At 43.8% G+C, this 21,274-nt stretch overlaps 1 protein-coding gene across 8 annotated transcripts in view; it reads right to left on the bottom strand.

The window, feature by feature from the left end:
• Window positions 1–21,274, bottom strand: part of ZMIZ1 (zinc finger MIZ-type containing 1) — a 394,693-nt gene that overhangs the window by 309,848 nt on the left and 63,571 nt on the right. For 7 of the 8 annotated variants that reach the window (XM_044420292.1, XM_044420291.1, XM_044420296.1 and 4 more), the window contains one exon: window positions 11,407–11,510. The gene's annotated coding sequence lies outside the window, so the exon portion shown is untranslated. Of the gene's footprint in view, window positions 1–4,363; window positions 4,919–11,406; window positions 11,511–21,274 lie in introns of those variants that run through there. The other variant, XM_044420294.1, reaches the window with a different exon arrangement.

Here is a 21,274-nt window from a genome sequence, read left to right as displayed (position 1 = left end):
CCACTCACCTTGTCCCTGTATACATGAAGGTTTTTGCTAGCCTGAGGAGTTTTTTTAAAAAGACACATCTATATTTCAAGCCTCTGTCATTTTAGCAAAAGTCAATGAGGCTTTGCTAACATAAAAATAAATCATAATACCTGAATCAGGCCATAGCCTAGTACCGCTGAGTGTTCTCCAAAAAAAGAGAGTAAGTCTGCTTGGGGACCAGGCCATCTTAATAGGATTGTAACCCAGCTGGCCCTGCTAAAGGGACTGAGTTAAACGTCCACTACACAAAGGGTCCACTTTTTTTCCTTTTTAAGCAAAAGGTAGGGAACATTTCAGCGAAATACAAAGCAGCCAGGCTGAAGGACACGTCTTTATCTCCAACATGCAAGTACAGCAGAGTTCCTTGACTCCACTGCATGGATAACACAAGGAATAGAATATTCATTTGTCACACTGATATCCTGACTTTCCCTCCAAGGAGCCCATGGTGACGTACATAATCCCCCTCCTCTCTATTTTATCCACGCAACAACCCTGGGAGGCAGGTCAGGCTGATGGGCCTAGTCATCCAGCAAGCTTCATGGCCAAGTGAGTGCAGGTCCCCAGCACGGCACTTCCAATGGCACTCAGCATGGAACCTGTGGGCACCCCCTCTACAAGAATTACATTTCCCTGTTTTTTTTTCCCCATATGCATAAATGTTTGTATGAAATGCTACTTTCTAGCAATTATACACAGGCTTAAACCAGAGCTGACGAAATATTCAACTAAGTAACCATTTGTCATTGGTGTCTATAGGCCACCCATTCATGTATTGAAAATGTTTTAAGGTCCTCGGTACGTCACATTATAGGAGGTTTTATTCTTCCAATTTTGTATTATATTTTAGCTGTCAAAAGGTTGCACATTTATTTATTTATCTGTCAATTTATATCCTGCCTTTTTCCTACAAAGGGCTCAAGGCAGCTTACATCTCCTCCTCCATCTTCTCCCCACAACAACAACCCTGTGAGGTAGGTTGGGCTGAGAGTCTGTGATTGGCCCAGTTGGCTCCATGGCCGAGTGGGGACTCGAACCCAGGTCGTCTGAGTCCCAGTCATGTGCTCTTAACCACCACACCACCCTGGCTCTCATCCCTTCCATTTGTTCATTTCCACAAAGGTAAATCATTCAGGAGTGTGAATAAATCAACAAATATCAAAGACTGTCCCAGCACAAAATTTATCAGTGTGATCATCTCCCCCCAGAAAGAATCAACTACTGGGCATTGCCAACATCTGTGTGTAAAAGAAGAATTAGTCATATTCCACCACTAGCAATTACCTATATTATCTAGCAACGATGTAGATCTGTCTCTTATTAAAAAGATATTGCCACGTTCAGCAGAACAAAGCAAAAGCCTTTGTGGAATAAGATGAAACAAGAGTCATTGTCTCAACTGTTAAGACAGTGAAGAGGCCACTAATCAGGCACATCTTGACCACAGCAGTTTCTCAAATCTCCAGGCACACTCACGGATCCAAACCTGCTGGGGACCCCTGCTCTAATCAGCTGGTACTGTAAATCACGTACATTTCCAGAAACAGAGATTCATTTGGCTTGCGTTCTTTGCAAAGTCAGTGTAGGCCAGCTTCTGCTATATTTCCTAGTGGTACAGGAAAGAACCTACATGTTGCTCACAGATTGTTCTGCATCTCAAAAGCTTAGTTTTTATGAATAAAGGCTAACATTTCCCTCCTTCCATATGCAAACAAAAGAAGTGAAATGATCATTCCAAGATTTATATCAACTGCAACTCAGTTGTCATAGTATGGGTTTCACTGACCACAGCCTCTAAGTTTCTTAACTGATCAGCTGATGGAAGCCAAACTGGGAAGTTATAGATCTCTAACTGATTAATGGATGCCAAGTTAGGTCCTTATTTATATGCATAGCTGAAACACTGAGTGAGTCCTAGAATACAGGGAATCTACCCATGCTAGGAGATCGTGCCAGCCATCCACATCTTGGAAGCAACACCTGCTTGTTGTTGTCGTGTGCCATCTAGTCATCTCCACCTTATAGAGACCCTGTGTAAAACCAAGGCTGTGGCTTCCTTGATGGAGTCCATCCATCTCATATTTGGCCTGCCTCTTCTTCTTCCCTAGCATGGTCGTCTTCTCCAGCAGCCTCAGTTTTGCCATGTTTGCTTCTAGGGAATGTTCTGACTTGATTTGATCCAGGACCTACTTGTTCACCTTTCCGTCAGTGTGCCGTGTTTCAGAGGCATCCATTTTCTTCCCCACAGCTTTCTTCATTGCCCAGCTTTCGCATCCATACATAGTGATAAGGAATACAATAGTGTGGAAGATCTTGGCCCTAGTCTCCAGTGAAACAGCTGGTTGGATGAATGTTAATTCCCTAGAGATTTGAAGTTGGGGAACACAACTCAGGCCTGTGCACATTGGACCTAATCTACCACAGGGTGTGCAGCTAGAGATAAATAAGTATATTGCCCTCCAATCTGTCCACAGGCCTCCACTGTTGGCCACTTATTCAGATAGCTTAGCGACTGATCCATAACAAACCCATCTCTGTGCAAACAAGACAGCAAGGCCAAGATCAAGGCAGTCTGCTGGGTTACTGTGCCTTCTAAGTGAGTTCCATGTCTGCATGGACCTAGGGCTGTATGAAGCAGCACGCATTCTGCAAACAAAAGTTGGCAACCGTACCCTCTTCTTTCCACAGAAATGGCACACCTCCTTAACCTAGACACAGTTGCTTCCAAAACTTGCAATGCCAACGGCAAATTGCAGGCCTGATCCAAGCCACAGGTGCCGCAGACAAAAAAGGTAGTCTGTGTTTTGCTTACTGTTAATAATGCTGCTTCACTTCATTAAAAGCTGGTTATAATTTTATGTGCTCTTGTTTGATTAATTAACCTCTGGTTAAAATGAATGAGTTCTTGATTTAGGGATGCTACTAATGCGAGGCTGGTGAGCCATGGATCACATGCTCCCAGCCTTCCCTTTTTATTTCCAGGCTCCTTGCGCCTTGCCAACTGGATTTTCCACCCCCCCCTCCACCCACCTTCAGCATCCCCCCCTTCAAGCCAGGCTGCAGTGGCATGCAAATGCTATTAGGATGATGAGGGGGAGATGCCATAATCCACAGCTGACCTAAAACTGTGCAAGTCCTTTCTGCAGTCAGGAGCCTGCACCGTCCATGAGTTAACACAGACCACAAGCACAGGGCGGGGCGGAGGGCTGCGTGGAAGAGGGAGACAGAGCTGAATTATTTGCATGTGTAAACTCCAAAGGCTTGGCACCTATTCTTACACAAGAAGCAACAAAGGAGCAACAGTCCTGGCAAGAAACTATAGGGCTGCAGAAAAGGAGAATCCCCGTTCTGGCCCAGATAATATGTGCTGCATGTAAAAACTGCGGGGACGTATCAAAGATCAACAATTGGAGAACCCGGGGCTGGCCCAGATCCCCAGAGTTCAAGAAGACTCCTGTCCCCTTGCCAGGTCCACCACAAGAGAGACATGCTGTGGCAATGTAACTTGGTAGCAGATTTCTTGTGGCAAGGATGCCGGGAGGGGATGCTGCAATCCTGGGCTGAGCAGCAATGAAACCTCCAGATGTTTCAGCCTTCAGCATTCCTGACCAGTGGCCATGCTGGCAGGGCCTTCTGGAAGTTGAAATTTAAAACATCTGGAAATCTACCTTCTGTCTACCCCTGTTGTGGTTCACCACTCTGGAGCCCTTCTGCAAAATAGCCTTACTAAAAACTAGTTGTTGACCAGCTGTGTGCAATCTATTTACGCAATCACCCTTTTCCCTTCCAGTTTGCAGAGGAAGAAGACTGGTGTGAGAAAATGGAGATGCAGGAAGGATAAATTGTAAGGGAGTACAGCATGTTATGTTATAGAACCTTCTTCCTGCTTGCATGGAATGGAAGTTATTCCAATTTCCATGCTTTCTGGTGCAAGAGTAATCCTGTAAGCACCTTTTCTCTGCTTTAAAATAGAATTCTAAACTGTTTTAAACATGGTTATGCTAATTCTGTCAAATCACAGACCACCCCACAAAGAAGAATGCACGGTACTGCAGGAAAATCAGACTTCAGCAAGAGGTGATGCAGGGTATCGGTGGTGATGTGCATTTGTGAATATAGGCTTGGATCGAGGCTTTGTGCTGTGGCGCACCCGAGCCCTGCAACTTTCACTGTGCAGCTTTAACTGTGTGTGGGGGACTTTGGGGGACTCTCAGTAAAAACCACAGAAGTGCAAGAACATCTGTTTTAAATCCATAGACCCAACTTGTACACAGATCACATGGAAAAGCAAAGCAGGGATACGAGGTGTGAAAGCACACGCCGTTCCTCCTACCTGTCTCAAGCCACTGTGTGTTCTTACTGACAAAACAGTTCATGTTGGGTCCTCGCTGGCCACAGATGAAAAATGTGTTGGCACCATCATTAGCCATGGCAAAGGAGTGACTGGGGACCCCACTGGAGTAGGAATTGAAATGAAGGTTAAATAATGGCTTCAGATCCTGGTTAAATGGGAATCCCATTCAGCCATGGTTAATAAGAGCAGAGGTGTATTCTTGGTTTATTCTTTCCCTGTGCAGGGAAAGGAGGAAGATGAAGACTGTTTTCACTCCTGCACCTTGCTCCCAAGTTCTTAACAATGGTAAAGAACGAGGCAGCATGGAATGCCTTCTGCCTGCTCAGCCCGAAGGAAGTTTGTTTATTTATTTTAAAAAATTGTATACCATCAAATCGTTACAGAATCTCAAGATGGCTTACACAAAGGAAACAAACAAAATTAGAACCAGTATAAATGCCAGCATCTGAAGTGTTGCACATCCCACATACGCTGGAGTGGGGAACAGGATAAAGTCCCTTAGGCTATGACTTACCAGTCGCATTAGTATTCCACCTATTTTCCACCTATTTTGGGGCAGCATACAAAGCTGTAACACTTATGAGTAGCATCTCTCTCTCTCTCTCTCTCTCTCTCTCTCTCTCTCTCTCTCTCTCTGTGTGTGTGTGTGTGTGTGTGTGTGTGTGTGTGTAAAATCACATCAGAGCATTTCACACACATTAGCTTGCTGTAATCTTTCTAACAATCCTGTAAGGTAATATTACTATTATTAAATTCATTACATTTATGTCCCACCTTTTTTCTCTTGCAAAGAACCCAGGGCAATGAACCTTCCCTTCCTCCACTCCATTTTATTCTCGCAACCACCCGCCCCCCACCCCCACTGTGTGAGGTAGGTTAGGGCGGGAGCGAGCTACTAGCCGAATGCCATTCAGTGAGCTTCAGGCCGGAGCTTAAAAAAGACATCAGAATGAATGGTCTGGAAGCCCAGAAAGTGTAAATCCTAGATGGAAAACTAATGGAATTCTCAGACACTCTGCTGTGAGCAACCTGAAAATGTGGTATGAGCAAAAATAAAAGGAAACTTCCTATTTTTATTATCATATTGTTTTAAAACAGTACGTGCATCGGAAGTGCTTCTCCTGGAAACTGCCACACACTTTTCATGGAAATCTTCTAAATAAATAAATGAATGAATGAATGAATGAATGAATAAATAAATAAATAAATAAATAAATAAATAAATAAATAAATAAAATCATCTAACCACTGAAACACAAACAAGGATGATCCGGTGCAGCTGAGAACCAAGCAAGTAGCTATGGAAGCCCCTGTCTTTCTTTAGGAGCTTTTAGGCCATCGGAAACCTACATGGAGGAGACAACCTGGGCCTAGATGCTGCCTCTGGGAACCAGACTGATGGCATCACGAAAGGAAATGACAGATTCCTTCAATGGTAGAATTAAGAAACTGTTTATCCCATTCTCCAGTGCATTACCCTAGAATTGTCACCTTGCAAGCTGATGGGCAGGGCCGGAGACAAAGGATGAGCGTTTACATCCTTCCATCCCTTTGATCTCTCTTTTGTCCTTCTAAACAAGCAGGTTAAGTACATAAACTCCCCTTGTGCATAGAAGTGGATCCAACAGAGAGAGGGATATGTTGTGCCCCCAGTCTTCACCAGGGTCTGTTATCATCCTTGCCCCATAAGTAAGAAAAAACAATTGACATTAATAGGAGAGCATCAAAGAAAAAATAAGAAATCATGCAAAAGAAATGGGCATGCTTTTATCTTTTTAATCTCCATAGTTTTATTTTCCTGGTCATGGACTTTAAATAAGTTGGAAGTGTTGTATTTTATACAGAATGGACTGTCTGTCAGAAGCTTTAACATTCCCTGCTAAGCAAAATGGGCAATATACTTTAAAATATTTATTATACATTATTGTATTATATTATATTATGTTATAAATAATGATTTGCAATATACCCAAGAGACATTCTGATTGGCAGGCCCCTTATTAAAATACTGTGAAACCCACATACCAATTTACCCTTCTGATCCATTAATAACATTTATATGGTGCACTGCAGATATTCAAACTAAGTTGCAAACATTTGCTTGCCATTTCCTGCAAGCAAGGGCGTTAGGGGCCAACATGGAAAGCGAAAGACTGCTTCCGGTCCCAAGGGTGACAGGTGGGTTCCAGGCTTTGATCTCTCTCCAAAAGAACTCTGAGGCCCAGTGAATCGGGAAGAACTATGCTTCTGCTCAGCTGACCAGGTAAGGGTGAAACAAAGGTTTGTTCCTGTGTTACCAAGCCTTGGAAACGTTCTGAACACAGTGCAATGAGTGAAGTGGCTCACCTGGTTCCTTTGCTCAGTGTGACAAGGAAAACCATGGTCTTTCTGCAGTGATATGGGGAACAAGAGGAGGAATCTGGGCATTGAGGCTCATGGGCTCACCATCAGCAAGCTGGCAAGGATTTGCAAAACCCAGCCTGTAATGCATGTCAGCAAAATGATTCCCACATTACAGATAGCAGCCAGGTCAGAGAGAACTGCAGTCCTTGTCTAAGGGTTGCACAACTGGGAGATGGACCCCAGAGAGGGGGAGGAGGCCGCCTAGAGACTTTGCCCCCTAAGGACCCTTTTCAGGGGCTTACACTCTTGGCCACTATGGTGTACCAGTTCACTCGCCACATTTCCTTCTTTGCCACCCAGCAGACACAAGATAGTTGGGCTGTACCATTTCAAACAGAGCTGACAGCAATTTTTGCCTAAAGTGAGGTCGCAAAACAGGCGTGGAGGATTTTGCTTGGAAGAGCCTTCTGCGCAGTTTCAAAGGAAGTGAGAACTACAAAAGTTAAGTGGCCTCGTGAAACCTCAGGGAACTGGGGGCAGGAGAGGTTGTATAAACCTGATTTTAAGACAGACAGTACCGGAAGGTGAAGGAAGCTATCCTGTGACCCCAGACCCGGTCTCAGCAGCCTCCAGTTATTAGATAGCGCTCTGAGCTCAGATAGCAAGGCTGAGATGTACCCTCCTTCCCTGCCTTCCTACAGCTGGTATGGAAAGCAATGCACCAGTAGCCCTCCAAGGCTGGAAAAATGACCACAAAAAGGGAAGAAAGATGTTCGGATCCTGTCACTAGAAAGATTAAAAGGCCCACAAGCATAATGAGCAGTTCAGGAGGACCAGGAGATAGCGATCACCTCCACCAGTCTTTCTGCCCTGCATCGGATGGTGGAAGTCTCCAAGTTCAGATCATCAGTTTTGGATCATTAAGGACACAGTCAATAGGACTATACCCTTAGTAATGCACTCTTAACATGTCCCAAAGAACTAGATTCCAGCACGGGGTTCAACTTTGCGAAGCATCTCAGCAGAGCTCAATTAGCAGTCCTCGTATGTACATCTCATCATCTTATGATGATGCTTGTGGAATTTCTATCCTGCACAAATCGGGATGCAACATGTTTACAAATTCTACTTTGTTGAGAATCAAAATAAAAATGCTAGCTTCTCTTCAGTAATGCAACCTCCAAACTTCCATTTCTACCCCTGACAAATTCATTCTTATCCATGGATGATCGCATGGAAGGCAGCTGCGTAATATGCAACATCCTTAGAAATGGTTTGTGTGTGCTGAATTAGGAATTCCAACTTCAGCCTTATCTCAAAGGCTTTCTTTTAAAAAACCAAATCAAAACATTAAGTAAATATCCTGCCAAAATGCTGCTTGGGGCTTCCAAAGCTCCACTTTATTTATGTAAGGGGAAAGAAAGACACAAACAAAGCAAGCTTAGTGCAGTGAAAGATAAGTTATTACAAACATTGCTTAAGTGTCACACACCTGAAATGCATTAGCTATAAGTAGCATCACCTTTCGTTTGGGGGATATCTGAGACATAAAGAAGGGTTCAAGAATTAATTACTTTATTCTATTGTGGAGGCAGGGGCAGTTAAAAGGATTCTAAATAAGCTGCCTCATCAGAAAAGCACACAGGACACTAGAATCTGAACTAGAATCTTGGGCAATTTGGAGCAATCCACAGAAACTAGCAGTGAACTTCATTGTGGTTCTAGGATATTGTGAGGGCCGCCACCCAGGAACAAATATGCAGAGTCACTCATCTTGTTACTAAATTCTAGATACAGCCTAAATCTTCCTCCTCCAATTTCGGCTATCACCTGCCTGAAATAAAAGGGATTACCTTGTCAAAGAAAAAATTTGGAGACCAGTTGAGCAATCTGTGCTTGCTTTTCGAGGGTGAGAAACAGAGAGGAGCAAGATTAGCATCCTGTGCATTTGACGGCCATTCTTGCTTCAGGGAGTAAGAGATAAAGCAAGAGAAAAGCAATTAGATGGCAGGAACTTCAGGGAAATCCAGCTGGCTCTGTAAGAAACTATATAATAGGGCAGCAGATGCACAATTACTTCTCCTAAATTTGGGGCTGAAGAGACATAAGAAGGCCGTGCCATGTAAGATTTGCTCTCTTTCCAGTACACAAATTAACTAAAAGAATCGCTTGCTTGCTTTCTACAACTCTCCTCCATCTCTCCTACTGTAACCAGGGTCAAGGCTTCTCCCTGTTTACTTCTTTCTTTGTAAACTGACAACCTATCAGCTTGTGTCGGAGTACTGGCACTTATTCTATGTGATCTTCTGCGCACCAAAGGTGTGCAAGCACAAAGTGGTAACACCGTTGCTTTCTTATACTTGGTGACACTGCACAGTTAAAATAAAAATGCTTCCAAAGGGTTATGAGCAGGATTTTCAGAAAAGCCCTTGGGAAAAGCTAAGGGCAGAATAGTATGTGATTGTAAGCCACCTTGGAAGGCATCTTGGCAGTTATAAGTGCCATATTAATATGTGCATAAATAAATAACTCAGGGGGCTCTTCTTGAGCTTCCCATCTGGTTCTCCTGAGAACAACATCTGTCTCCAAAAAGATTTCTACCCAGTACAACCAAGTACAAAATACCAAACATGTCTACAAAATTGGACACCTGACACATCTTCCGCTTACTCTACTTCACATATGTACTTTTCTCAACCAATTGGGCCCAAACTGCTGGATGCAGCAATGAGCATTTGTAAAGCTTCCTTGTCTCTTTCTCTCCAAGCGTTTCTTCCTTGCCAAGTTGCCAGAAATGACTGCAATTATAAGGAGTATAAGTTCTGGAGCAGACTAGTGAGTGTTTGGCATGGACCCAGCATTAAAAAAAATGTAAAGCAAGGGACCAACTGGACAAAGGTTGGGCCAAACTACAGCCTTGGTTTCCTGTCTACGATTCTTCTACCTCTTCTAATCTGGTTGAAGGGACAATTTAAATATACACATACATTAAAGCAGAATACTTAAAAATAGTTAGCACACTACAAGAAAGCAAAACAACAAGCCCAAATTGTATTTTCTCATTAGATTTATTGCAAAAGTTTGCTTAAAGTTGAGCCACTAACATTATTTTCTGAACATCAGCAAGGAAGTATTTTAGATTTTTCAGTTTTGGATTTTGCAGCATCATACTGTCACAGAAGACAGGTTTACAGCCCAACCTGCATCAGTTAATGGTCTATAGATAGCAAGATTGATTTCATAAGATTCTAAATGGTTGCTCTGACTGGATTTCAGCTTCTAAAAGGATCTGGGATCAGTGATAGCCAGCTATCAGTATGCCTGCCTTCCAGTTTTAATCAAAATCAGTTTGGCAGTGTGACTTTCAGAGCATGTGTGCACTAGCAACGGGTTGGCATCAGCCATTTTGATTGCCACAGTTAGTTTTTGGGTCAAAGCCGAAGTGAATTGCTTTGGATTCGGCAGTTCAAAACCATTTTAAAAACCACTCAAAGAAACCATTTCCACTCAAATAGCTGTAAACTAATTCGAATCATCTCCCTGACAATAAAAGATTGACTAGAAAACTAAGAGGAAATGGAAAGAGAAACAATCTTGCCACTGTCAGAGTACAATTCAGGAGGCTGACAACCCCACTCCATGCAAGAATTTCTGGGCTGCCTTCAACCCATGAAGGCTTTCCTACATTTTAACACACACAAATTACTTCACTGAGAAACTGTGAGAGCAACAATATTATCAGATCTGTCTCTAAAATCCCAAAGGTTGACTTGATGCTCCCTTGAGAGAGGAAAAAGAAAGCAAACTGTTTGACCAAACGTGTAACAAAGGTACTAATTTTCCCTAGAACATTCCTGAAACAGATACTTCCCTGCAGCTTTCCAGGGCCAATAAATGCATCATTTTGGGTGGTGGACTAACTATGGCTAAGTAAAAGAGCGCAAGCCATTAGCTGGCATGTCCACTGGCCTTTTCCCCTCCCCGTTGACCATAAAGTCAACTGCAGCCTTATCCAACCTGGTGGCCTTCAGAGACATTTGGCCCACAACTCCCAGAATTCCCCTCCAGCAGGGCCACTGACTGGGAATTCTGGGTGTTGCAGTTCCAATATGTCTGGAAGGCACAAGGTTGAGGAAAGCTGGCCAACAGCATGACTTCCCAGGAAGCATGAAGGCTAAAGCAGGGCTCCCTCATAGCCAGCATTGCAAGCTGGGCATTGAATCCTGGTTAACAGAGAACCTGGTCAGCATTAACAGCTTGTTTTTTATTTATTGCATTTATATACTGCTCCGTAGCCCACTGGGCTCTCTGTTGTGAACATCGATCTGACGTGATGCCTGGCCTTCAGAAAACAATTTTGCTGGACAGGAGAGGAAAGAAGAGAGGAGGGGGCCACTCCATGATTCTTCATTGTCTCCCAGTCCCATGTCTACACACCCTTCCAAAAGGACTATTGCCCACATAAAGAACAGCAGTCAGAATAAACTTGCAAAACGTTTCCACATCTACTTCTTAATACATAAGAAATACTGCAATCGGAGGAAAGGAAATCCAGGTGAGCTAAGAAATGATGTAAGGATAAAAATTTCCACACAAACTAATTCAGACCTCGCCCATCTTTCCCACCCGCCCCGTGAGGAAACTTAACAGGCAGAACATCTAAACAGGCAAATAATTACCTTTTAACTCTCTGAAGAGGCCACCGTCAATTAGGTTTCAGGCGCTCTTAAACACAGAGAAACGGAGGAAGGGAGCTGGCAGCGAAGAGGCCGGCAGATCTGGCCTAAGAAAAAGAACATCAGAGGGGTTAACCACGACTTCACGGGACTCTGATGGAGAATAGTGGTGACCCCTAAACATAGAGAAATAATACCAACATGGCTATCTCAGTCTCGGGAGAATGTTATCACATTAAAGATCAGGAAACTACACTTTTAAGATAGTCTCACTCTTGCAGACCAAGACGTTGACAATCAAGTTAATGTGAATACAGCAAGACCAAATTTCAGGTAACTATTTGTTGTGAAAGTGCCGTAACCTGTTTGGTTCTTCTTCCCTGACAGTTGGTGAGTGAGGCCAGCTGAAGTGTCTTTATTACAGAGACAGTAATCTGACATACCCTCTTAATATGCAAAGTGCTTCATGCCCATCCTCTTAAATCATCCCTTCTCCCATCTTGGGAGGTGTCGTTATTCATTTTTTACAAAGGGGAAACTGAGGCCAAATACCGGTGGTTTTTCCGAGGCCACCCAGTGACATCCTGACCAACATCTCACACCTCCAACCCCAGCCAAAGCGGTGGCTTGCTGACACACATCTTTCCAACCTGGGGACTGTGTCAAAAGAATAGGAAGCCAGGAAAGAGAGTCCGCAATCAGCCATATAAATCAAATGTATCACTCTTGATTTAATTATTATAACACCAAGATGCTTTAGGCAGTATTATGATGAAAAGTCTCCCCTGACCTTAAAAAATAATTACTCAGAGACCTAGGTGGCATAGCCAGTTAATAATTGCTGCACTAGTTAAATATGAAGCACCCAAACATTTGCATCATGCAGCTTCCCATCTACCAGGAACTTTAAGAAATGCAGGAAGAAGATCATTAACTATCCATATAGCAGTATTCACCGCATTTCACATGCAATGTTCCAGCACCAGATTTCGCATGGGGACCCCGGACAGACTACTCCCAGGGTGCTCCTCCTTGGAGCAAGGCCCCTCCTCATGGTTGTCCATTCACGTGACTCTTCTCTCCCTCTGTGGGCTTTTCTACCCAACCACTCAAGGGAAGAGCACAATGCAAGGCAAGGCTGCTCGCTCCTCCAGCTCTTATCTCTGCTGCCTTCCATGCAGAAGGGACGAGAACAGGCAGAGAGGAGGCGGTGTGAGGCCGGGGAGCTGCAGGGTTTGGCAGTGGCCTCGAGCAGGTACTCAGTGATGCCAACCCCTGACACAGGCCCTCCTTCCAACACACTCTGGTGATTATCCCTTTCTTGCTGAGAGGGCAGCAAGTAGCCTAGGGCCACCGAGGGAGCTCCCAGCCAAGGTGCACTTTGACTAAGGAATTCCCAGTCCACATGCTGAGGCAGGGATCTTATATATGCTAATCCGGAGAAAGCTCCACTGAATACTGGGGCACTTTGTTCCACCTGAATGCAAAGAAACAACTATTGTTGGGCAGGAGTCCATTGTGCTTGTACTTGGGGGAGAGGGGCACTGAAGAGAATGGAAATGTCTACGTGAATGTGCATTAGGTGAATGTGCATTAGGTGACGGGATTGTCAAATCACAGCCCTCCGACCAAGTCCAACACGTTTGTGATATATGCACGCTGCAAATCTGTATTGGTTTTATACCAGTTGAATGTTTCCACTCAGAAAATGCTAGGGAATGCAGATTGGTGTGGGTGTAGTTAGGGAGTGATCCCACGGCCCCTGGAGGACCAAGGAATTGTTTGGATTCCCAGCTCCAAGGCCAGAAGATCCCTTTGGGCTCAGAGCTAAGGACTGGCCCTCTGATTCCCTCTTCCTCCTTGCAGCTGATGCAGAAAGAACTGCGCTGGCTGTTTCTCCAAGGTCACTTTGCAACCTCGGGGAAGGCACGTAGTGAGCATGCTGGGTGACTGGGAGAGATTGGCACTGCCAAGAGCTGACACATCCCTGCAACACCACAGCCTTCTCCTGGTCCCCAGAATTGCTACTGTGAGATACCCGAAATATCTGTTTCGCTACTTTGCTGGGCAGAAGGAATGCAGGTGTGACCTTCACCTCTGTACCCTTCCTGCTCTGCAAAAGAAACCCAGAATCCTCCCAGCCTGAAGTACTACAGGCATTCCCACCGAATTGCACCATTAAGTTTGTTTTAGCACTTTTCTATCTATACTGTTGTCGTTTGGATAAGAAAAAAGCGATACACATTCAGGGAGATCTACAATTCAGATTCAAGGACCGCTGATTGTTCGAAGCAAAGGTGAATTATACAGCAGGCTCATAAAATATTCCTCTCTGAATCAAGTCCCTGAATGCCAATCCCAGTGTGGCCCAAGCTACGCGCATGAAGAGAGAGGTACCAGCATGCTCCAGGGGATCCTGGATAAACTCGGAACTCCCAGTGGGGACTGAGCTTGCTCCCTGGGCATGGAATGCTGAGCATGGAAGACCGGAGCAAGAGGAAAGGTGGTGGCCTGCTAGAATCCAGGACAAGGAGCAGTTCCTTTTGTTGCAGGCTTAGCTTGCCCGTGCCCTATAAACCAATACATTTTTCACCAGCTTGCAAGATGAGGGGAGTCTGGCTGGGTCTGACACAGTCCTAAGCAGACAGACACCCAGTGTACCACGTGTAAGCAAACAGAATTAGAGAACAGAGCGTTCAGCATGACAAGAGAACCCAAACGTTCAATCTAATCAAATTTAAGTGATAATTGAAGAGAGGACAGCTGTGTTCACAGTCCTCCTACAAAGATCTGCAACTGTAAATTTTTCTAATGGGTTTAGTCCAATCATTTTCCTAAGCCATACCATTAGCAAAAACAAGCCTGCAGCCAACCCAGCATGAGCCGGGATTTCATTAGAGCTCCTCCTGAGCAGGGTAATTTCTGGTCAGTGCCTGGACCCAGAGAACCAAAATTAAATCAGGTGCTTTTCAGTGTGGTTTGGCAGCACCGAAGATTAACTTATGCAGATTTATAGCCCACCGTAACTCTTGCAGGCTCTCAATGGCATACAAGATTTTAAAGACTATATTAAATATTAAATAAATTCTGCGTGCGTGTAACACAATGCATACATATTTCTTTAGAACCAACCCTTTCACCTACACTGTACCCCTAAAAGCACATCCCCCCCAAACCCTCACAGACCTGAATTTTTACACACATGCAGGGCTTGTGACTGGTGACATTTGGGAGTATTCCTGCTAAAATTCCAGATTCCGAAGTCTTGCACTTACTAGTAAAGTGGGTGCAGCATTCCCAGAAAGACCTGGCGCAAGAACAGGTGGGATGGATGTGGGTGAGTGAACAACTGACTGAGGAAGGGGAAACTTGGTGGTCTGCAGTAAAATTGTTTAGGGAGAAACTTGACTTGGATAAAAGAAAAAAATTGGGAAGGTTGGTGTGAATAATGACAAGGAAAAGGCTGGGGGGATGCTAGCAAAGAAAGCCATAATTTGCCTGATGGGACTACAAATTTGATAACCATGGGAAGTTTTGTAAGAAAAAGGAGCATTAGAGACTTATCTGGGGTCCAAGTTGTACAACTGAAGGAGCAAATTCATTAAAGCAGGGATGGGAATAAGGTAGATCTTCAGATTTTTTGGACTTCCAGCATGGTCAGTAGTCAAGAATTCAGAAATGCCTGGAGAGCAGATTTATGCTCCAAGAGCATTCTTATTTATATATTTACTTTCTATAGCTCTCAACAGCTGAAGCTTTCTGGGCGGTTGCAAGACAATGATTCAAGCAAAGTATGTGTTCACAGGGAACAACAAAGAAATACAGAAAGGGGGAGAACAAGCACAATCAGAAAAGGTTACGCTGCTCCACATTTAAGTAAAGGGCATTACAAAAATGTAAAGGAAGAATGAGCAAGCAAAGGAAGGGGCAACAGTAGTTGCAAGCTCATAGATAATGGTCTGGTTCCAGACTGATTTGTTATTAAGAGCAGACCCCCTGAAATCAGTGGGTCTTAAGTTAATCATGGCTTAACCTAGTCATTATTAAGTTAATAATGATGAGCATACGTGTGATTCATTTCAGTGGTGTCAGGCTCTGCAGCTGGGATGTGGGCAGGCAGAGACAAGGCAAGCCAAGAACAAGAGAGCTGCTAGGACCTGGGCGACAGAACTTCAGTCGAGGGAGTGCACAAAAGCAGGGTTTAATGGCAAGTCCATATCGTCATTGTTGTACAGGCTGAGGTCAGGAACCAGAAGATTGCATGCGGGCAGAACAAGGATGTGGTCAAGAATAAGCCAAGGGTTGAAAACCTGGAGGACACAGAGGTGCAGGTGCCTTGAGCAGGGTAACAGGGTGAGAAATGCAGAAGGGCAGGATACAGGAGACAATGGGAAGCAGATGCAGCGAGGAGCAGGCAGGATGCAGGGGCGGAAGCACAGCTTGCGGGGAGCCCTGTGTTACTGAGGCAGCACAGCTAGGCAAGGTATAGGCAAGCCAAGGGGCAGTCACAACAGCAAGGCAACATGGAAAGGCAGGAAGCAGGAGCAGGAACGGCCAGGCAAGGGGCAGGCACAGCAGCAAACAAGAGGACCTGCGCTGCTGAGGCAGCATGGCAAGGCAGAAGACATGGCAGGAGATGGGAGTGGACAGTACGGCAGACCGGAGGACCTGAACTGCAAAGGCAGCATGGCAGGGGTAAGAGTAGGAGCAGTTTGGCAAGGTGTGGGGTCTGGCATTGCTGAGGCCAGTTCTGGAGGGAAGAGCTTGCCCTAGCAGAACTCTTCCTCCCAGACTCTCTGCTGGTGCTCCTCCATAGACTGAGAGCTCCAGCAAGGCCCAGGACCAATCCTGCAAATATGGTGGTGGTTGTTCTGGTTCCGGCCACCAGAACAGCCTGGATCCTGACAAATGGGCTAAATTGTAAATTTAGAACCAACCCAGGCCATCCATGTTTCAAATAGGAGCCAAGATGAGGAAAGATACTGTAGAAACATTCAAGATATGACTGAGAGTCCAAAAATGAAAATGTATGAGAAAAAAACTCTTCATAGTAGGTTTATATCGAAGAAAATAAATAGCTAGCAAAGTGAAAGCTACCAGAAGAAACTTGGGGAAGAGAGTTAGAAGAAATGCCCTTTTATTTTTAACTAGGGGAGGTTCACATACCCTCCCGTCTACCTTTTTAAGTGGCAGCTTTGTTTTACATGAAGAAGAGTCCAGAAAATGATGCTCAGTTTCAGTTTAGTTAACAGAAATTAATAATCATCCATTAAGGACTGCAAAAGGTAGAGGTGTCTGTTTGAAGTTCATTATTTTAAAAAGGACCAAAGATGTATTTGAATGTGTATCAGGGAGAGAAATTGCCACTAACTATCTGGGCTGGTTTACATGATAGAATGAAGAACAGCAGAAAGATGTACTGTATAAATATACCAATAAGAAAAGATGGGTAAGTCTATAAAGTGGTCCTCCAAACCAAAATAAAGAGGGAGCCTAGAGAGAGTGATAAGGAGAAAATGCCAAAGCTGCATTCAAATTAAGGCAGCACATATTAATAATTGCACTCCAAAATGGGGCATCATAAAACATGTATACAACATGATAAAACTGGCCAAGTAGGAGGGGAAGACAGAAGAATATTTCTAAAACAGTGAGGCGACATTGAAACTGTGTTCTTTTGACAGCAATGATAGATATGCTTATAACAACCTTGTGCAAAGACAGTGGATAACTGCAGGAGTTAGGATGGCTTCTATCCAAAAAGATGGGAAATGGCCACAGGCACCAAGTAGTTGTCCAAGATGTACAAATGTATATGTATTAATTAACAGAGTAACAGGGAAGCAATATAAAAGAAGGCAGGTGTAGGGAAAGCATGCCAAACATGGCTGCGTGACAAGGATTATTGAGAGGCTGGTGTGTAATGCCGTGTGCCTTGATGTGGCAACCAGCCAGCCAGGCAATGAACCCACCCGGAGCCTTCCCAGTGCCACGTACAGCATCCATTTTGATATAGACAATTTGATAAATGCATCAACATTACCCAGCCAAGCATTTCAGCTCCGAGAAAAAGTGGTGATATTTACATCTGTCACAACTGAAAGGTCATGATCCCTTTAGTATATTGTCCAAAATATTGTTTTTGCAAAATCTCTCAACTGGTGAGCATGCTTTTTCACAGGTAATCTTTACCACATGACAGCACCATTTATTCTGTATCTGGGAGCCAAGTTTAAAACTTCACTTTGACATGGGTTTACGCACAAATGATATCCCGAAGACCAGCCTTTGCTGATGTAGGAACAATGAACTATTTTAGATATAGCTAAAGCAATAAAGAATAACATGATGAAAAAGCTCCTCAAATGTAAAAATCAAGATTTGTTATACAAGTTACTCTTGCTAATCCAATAACTAAATACATATACAGGTATTTATAGGCAGGTAGAGAGAAATAATGCAGTTACAATTAGTAATGGAAATTAAAAGGGCAAAGAAGGAACAGATCATCTTTCCTAAGGCTTTATTGTGAACCTTCTTAATTTAGTTTCTGCTAGAAGAAAAAAGGCAAGGGGTGCAACAAAAAGAGAAAAAGATAATTAGTAGCAAATGTGCAAACCACAAACATTTTTTACAGGTCCTCACTTGTTCTGTGATGAATAGCAATCATTACATTACATTATGTAACACTATTTTAAATAACTGTCAATATATATTACATATTTGTGGTGGCATATTAAAGTTATTTTGAGATCACTTTTCATCATAAAAGATAAGGTGGTTTACAAAAGAAAACTGATACATAATAATAAACATATCCAGAATTCAATTCAAATCCATGTCTGTCAATGCTCATGTTTATAAATACATTTTTACTAAATGGTGGAACACTTGTACTGTAGATGCCCATTAGATCTCTAAGGACGGACGGACGGATGGACGGACAGACAGACAGAGACATAGACACAGACATATAAAATTTTCATTTGAGCTTTATCATCTTTCAACAAAACCAACCATCAGCAAAACGAGATGAGATGAGACGGAGCAAAACAAAACAACCCTCTGAGAATACAAAACAAGAGAGTTAATTCTACAGTATGGGGGCCACCATTAATAAGTCCCTCTTTCATGTCACTGTAACACACCAAGGGGATTGCTGTGCATGCCAGCCTGTGGGCAGCTAAATTGCCCATTTTGTGTTCCTCCTCAGGTTGCAGCCAGGACAGGTGCCTTCACCACCTTACCCTAAATTACATTACTGGAGAAATCTTCCTGAACAGCCATCTCTCAGGAGAAACTTTTGCCTCCCAAACTTTTACCAGCAGAAGAATTTGGAAAGAAAATTCAGCAATTCCATCTTTGTCCAATACATCCCTTATTGTGTGGGAAATACAAATAGTGTCCGTAAAATACAGAGCAACAGCCATGGCAGGAAAAGGCAGGGTGGTATTTTGCCAAGCAACCTTTGCTGTTATTGCTCTGCTGTCAACTTAAGTTTCAGAATATTGAATATTTTACAGATCACAGTTTCTTGAGATGCAATTATGAGACATTTCCCTGAAACACTCTGCCTTCATGAAAAGTGGGAAGATACAGTACTGCATTTATAGGTTTGCTATTTTAAAGCAGACAATGGTTTTGAGTTTTCCACAAGATGACCAAAAGCCTGGAGTTTGTAATGGATCAGGGAAAGGATAAAGTTTGCTTTAATGTTGTGATTCAGTGACAGCCGCAGCCTCTTCCTACATGCATCCCTTTTAGAAGTAGCAGTTGTTTCCCACACAACTGTATTTCCTGTCACCATAAGCCCATAATGACTGCCAGTTGCTTCTCGCATTGCTGGTGGACAAATGTCTGACCACAGAGAACTCCAAGCATAAACCAGTTTTGTAATGGAGCAGAATCACTGGTTGTCAGCAAAACACATTTCCTTGTGCCATCATGACCTCCTTGACATAGCCGCAAGTATTTTCCTGGAGAAAATGAAATGTCTGCAGCATGATATTACCTCTCCATCCTCCTTAAGGAGAACTACATTTACCCGACTACACCACCAGAACTACCCTCTGTGAGCTTCTCACAGTTGCCACCACTTCTCGCCTGTCATTCTCAAAGGTAGAGCTGCCACAGAATTTTGTCCTAAACTGCCATAGTACTATCTGTTCTGTTTAGTCGCAAAGTCGTGCCCGACCCGTCATAACCCCATGGGCAACATTCCTCCAGGCTCTCCTGTCCTCCACCATCCCTCAGAGTCCACCCAAGCCCACACCCACTGCCCCAGTGACCCCATCCAGTCACCTCAACCTCTGCTGCCCCCTTCTCCTTTTGTTTCAGTTGTTCCCATCATCACGGTCTTCTCCAATGAGCCTCTTCTTTTCATTAGATGGCCAAAGTATTTGAGCTTCATCTTCAGTATCTGTCCAATATAATATTATTTATTTATAAAATGTGTATGCCATCCAATTACTAATGTCTCTGGACGGCTAACAGCAGAAATAAATTGACGACCCACTCTGGCTGCAATTAGTAAAATACAATAATAAAATTCAATATTAAAACTTATTAAAATATTGATTAAATAAAAAGGTCTTAACCTGGCACCGAAAAACATATAATGACGGCTCCAGGCGGACCTCTCTGGGGAACACATTCCATAGACAGGGTGCCACCTCAGAGAAGGCCAATTTGCGGTTGCTCAGTCGCAAAGTCATGCCCAACACTTCGTGACCTCTTGGACAACATTCCTCCAGGCTGTCCTGTCCTTCACCATCCCCTGGAGTCCACCTAAGCCCACACCACCCAGGGACCCCATCCAGCCACCTCAGCCTCTGCTGTTCCCTTCTCCTTTGCTGTCAATCATTCCCAGCTTCACCACCAATCACCTGTTTAGACAAAATGTCTGAGAAATTTTGAGATAAACAAGATGAGTATTGATGGGACCAGACAAGTACATCAAGCGGTTTTCAAATCTCAGTTTGGGAAGGCATGAATACAAGCACCCTGGGAACCTGGTTGTCCTCACTGTCTGACGGACCTTAGCACTGGACACCCCGTTGGGAGTTCTGAAGAAGAACTGAAGAAACTGAAGAAACACACCTTGCCCTGGGCTAAGCTGCTAAGCTCTGGCAGTAAATCCAGCTGCCTTTCATTTCTACCTACAGATACAGGTTGAGTCAAGTGTAGGAAAAAATGTGGGCTACTCAAAAGAAATGTCCAAGGAAACTTGAGCAGCCCAGTTTGTTTTAATTCTGCCCCTGAAAAAAAAGCCACATTTTTGAAGGGGGCTTCCTCAGATAACCAATACTGGTAATGAAATACATTTCATGCATTATGTTGACATAGACTGAAGAAGGCTAAATTCAGTGATTCCACAGAGTTCTGCATGCACACAGGACTAAGGAGCCAGAAGGAACCATTGCTATGTGGTAAATGGTAAGGCAGGCATGTGTGTTATTGTGCAAAGCAATGCAAAGGATGAGGCGTCAGAATATCTAGTATCAGGTGCCAACATGGGATGCAGACAACACATTCCTCAGCGATTATGGTGGTTAAGGGACTACTTGGTAAATGTTGCCTGGACATCCTCGCCAAAGTTAACAGAATGAGTTTTCTTCTCATCCACTCTCAACTTGGGGCAATTTATTGCTATTTTCTTGCAGATGCTCTGAACACAAGATGCTCTTCCAGCATTGCAACATGTTGCTCCCAGGTCTGGTTACCAACATCTCTGTTGTCACTTCCAAGTTAGCCCAGGTATGTAAAAAGCCCTCCATCCATGCCATTCAGCTTCCTGGCAGGTTAGCTATCCAGGCAAGCTGAAATATACAAATGTATAAGCTATGGAAGCTGAGATACCCAATGTCCCAGT

The sequence above is a fragment of the Varanus komodoensis genome, unplaced genomic scaffold (assembly GCF_004798865.1).
Source record: "Varanus komodoensis strain SLA01 unplaced genomic scaffold, ASM479886v1 scaffold11, whole genome shotgun sequence".
NCBI classification, from domain to species: domain Eukaryota; kingdom Metazoa; phylum Chordata; class Lepidosauria; order Squamata; family Varanidae; genus Varanus; species Varanus komodoensis.
This window is presented reverse-complemented; position numbering and strand designations above follow the sequence as displayed.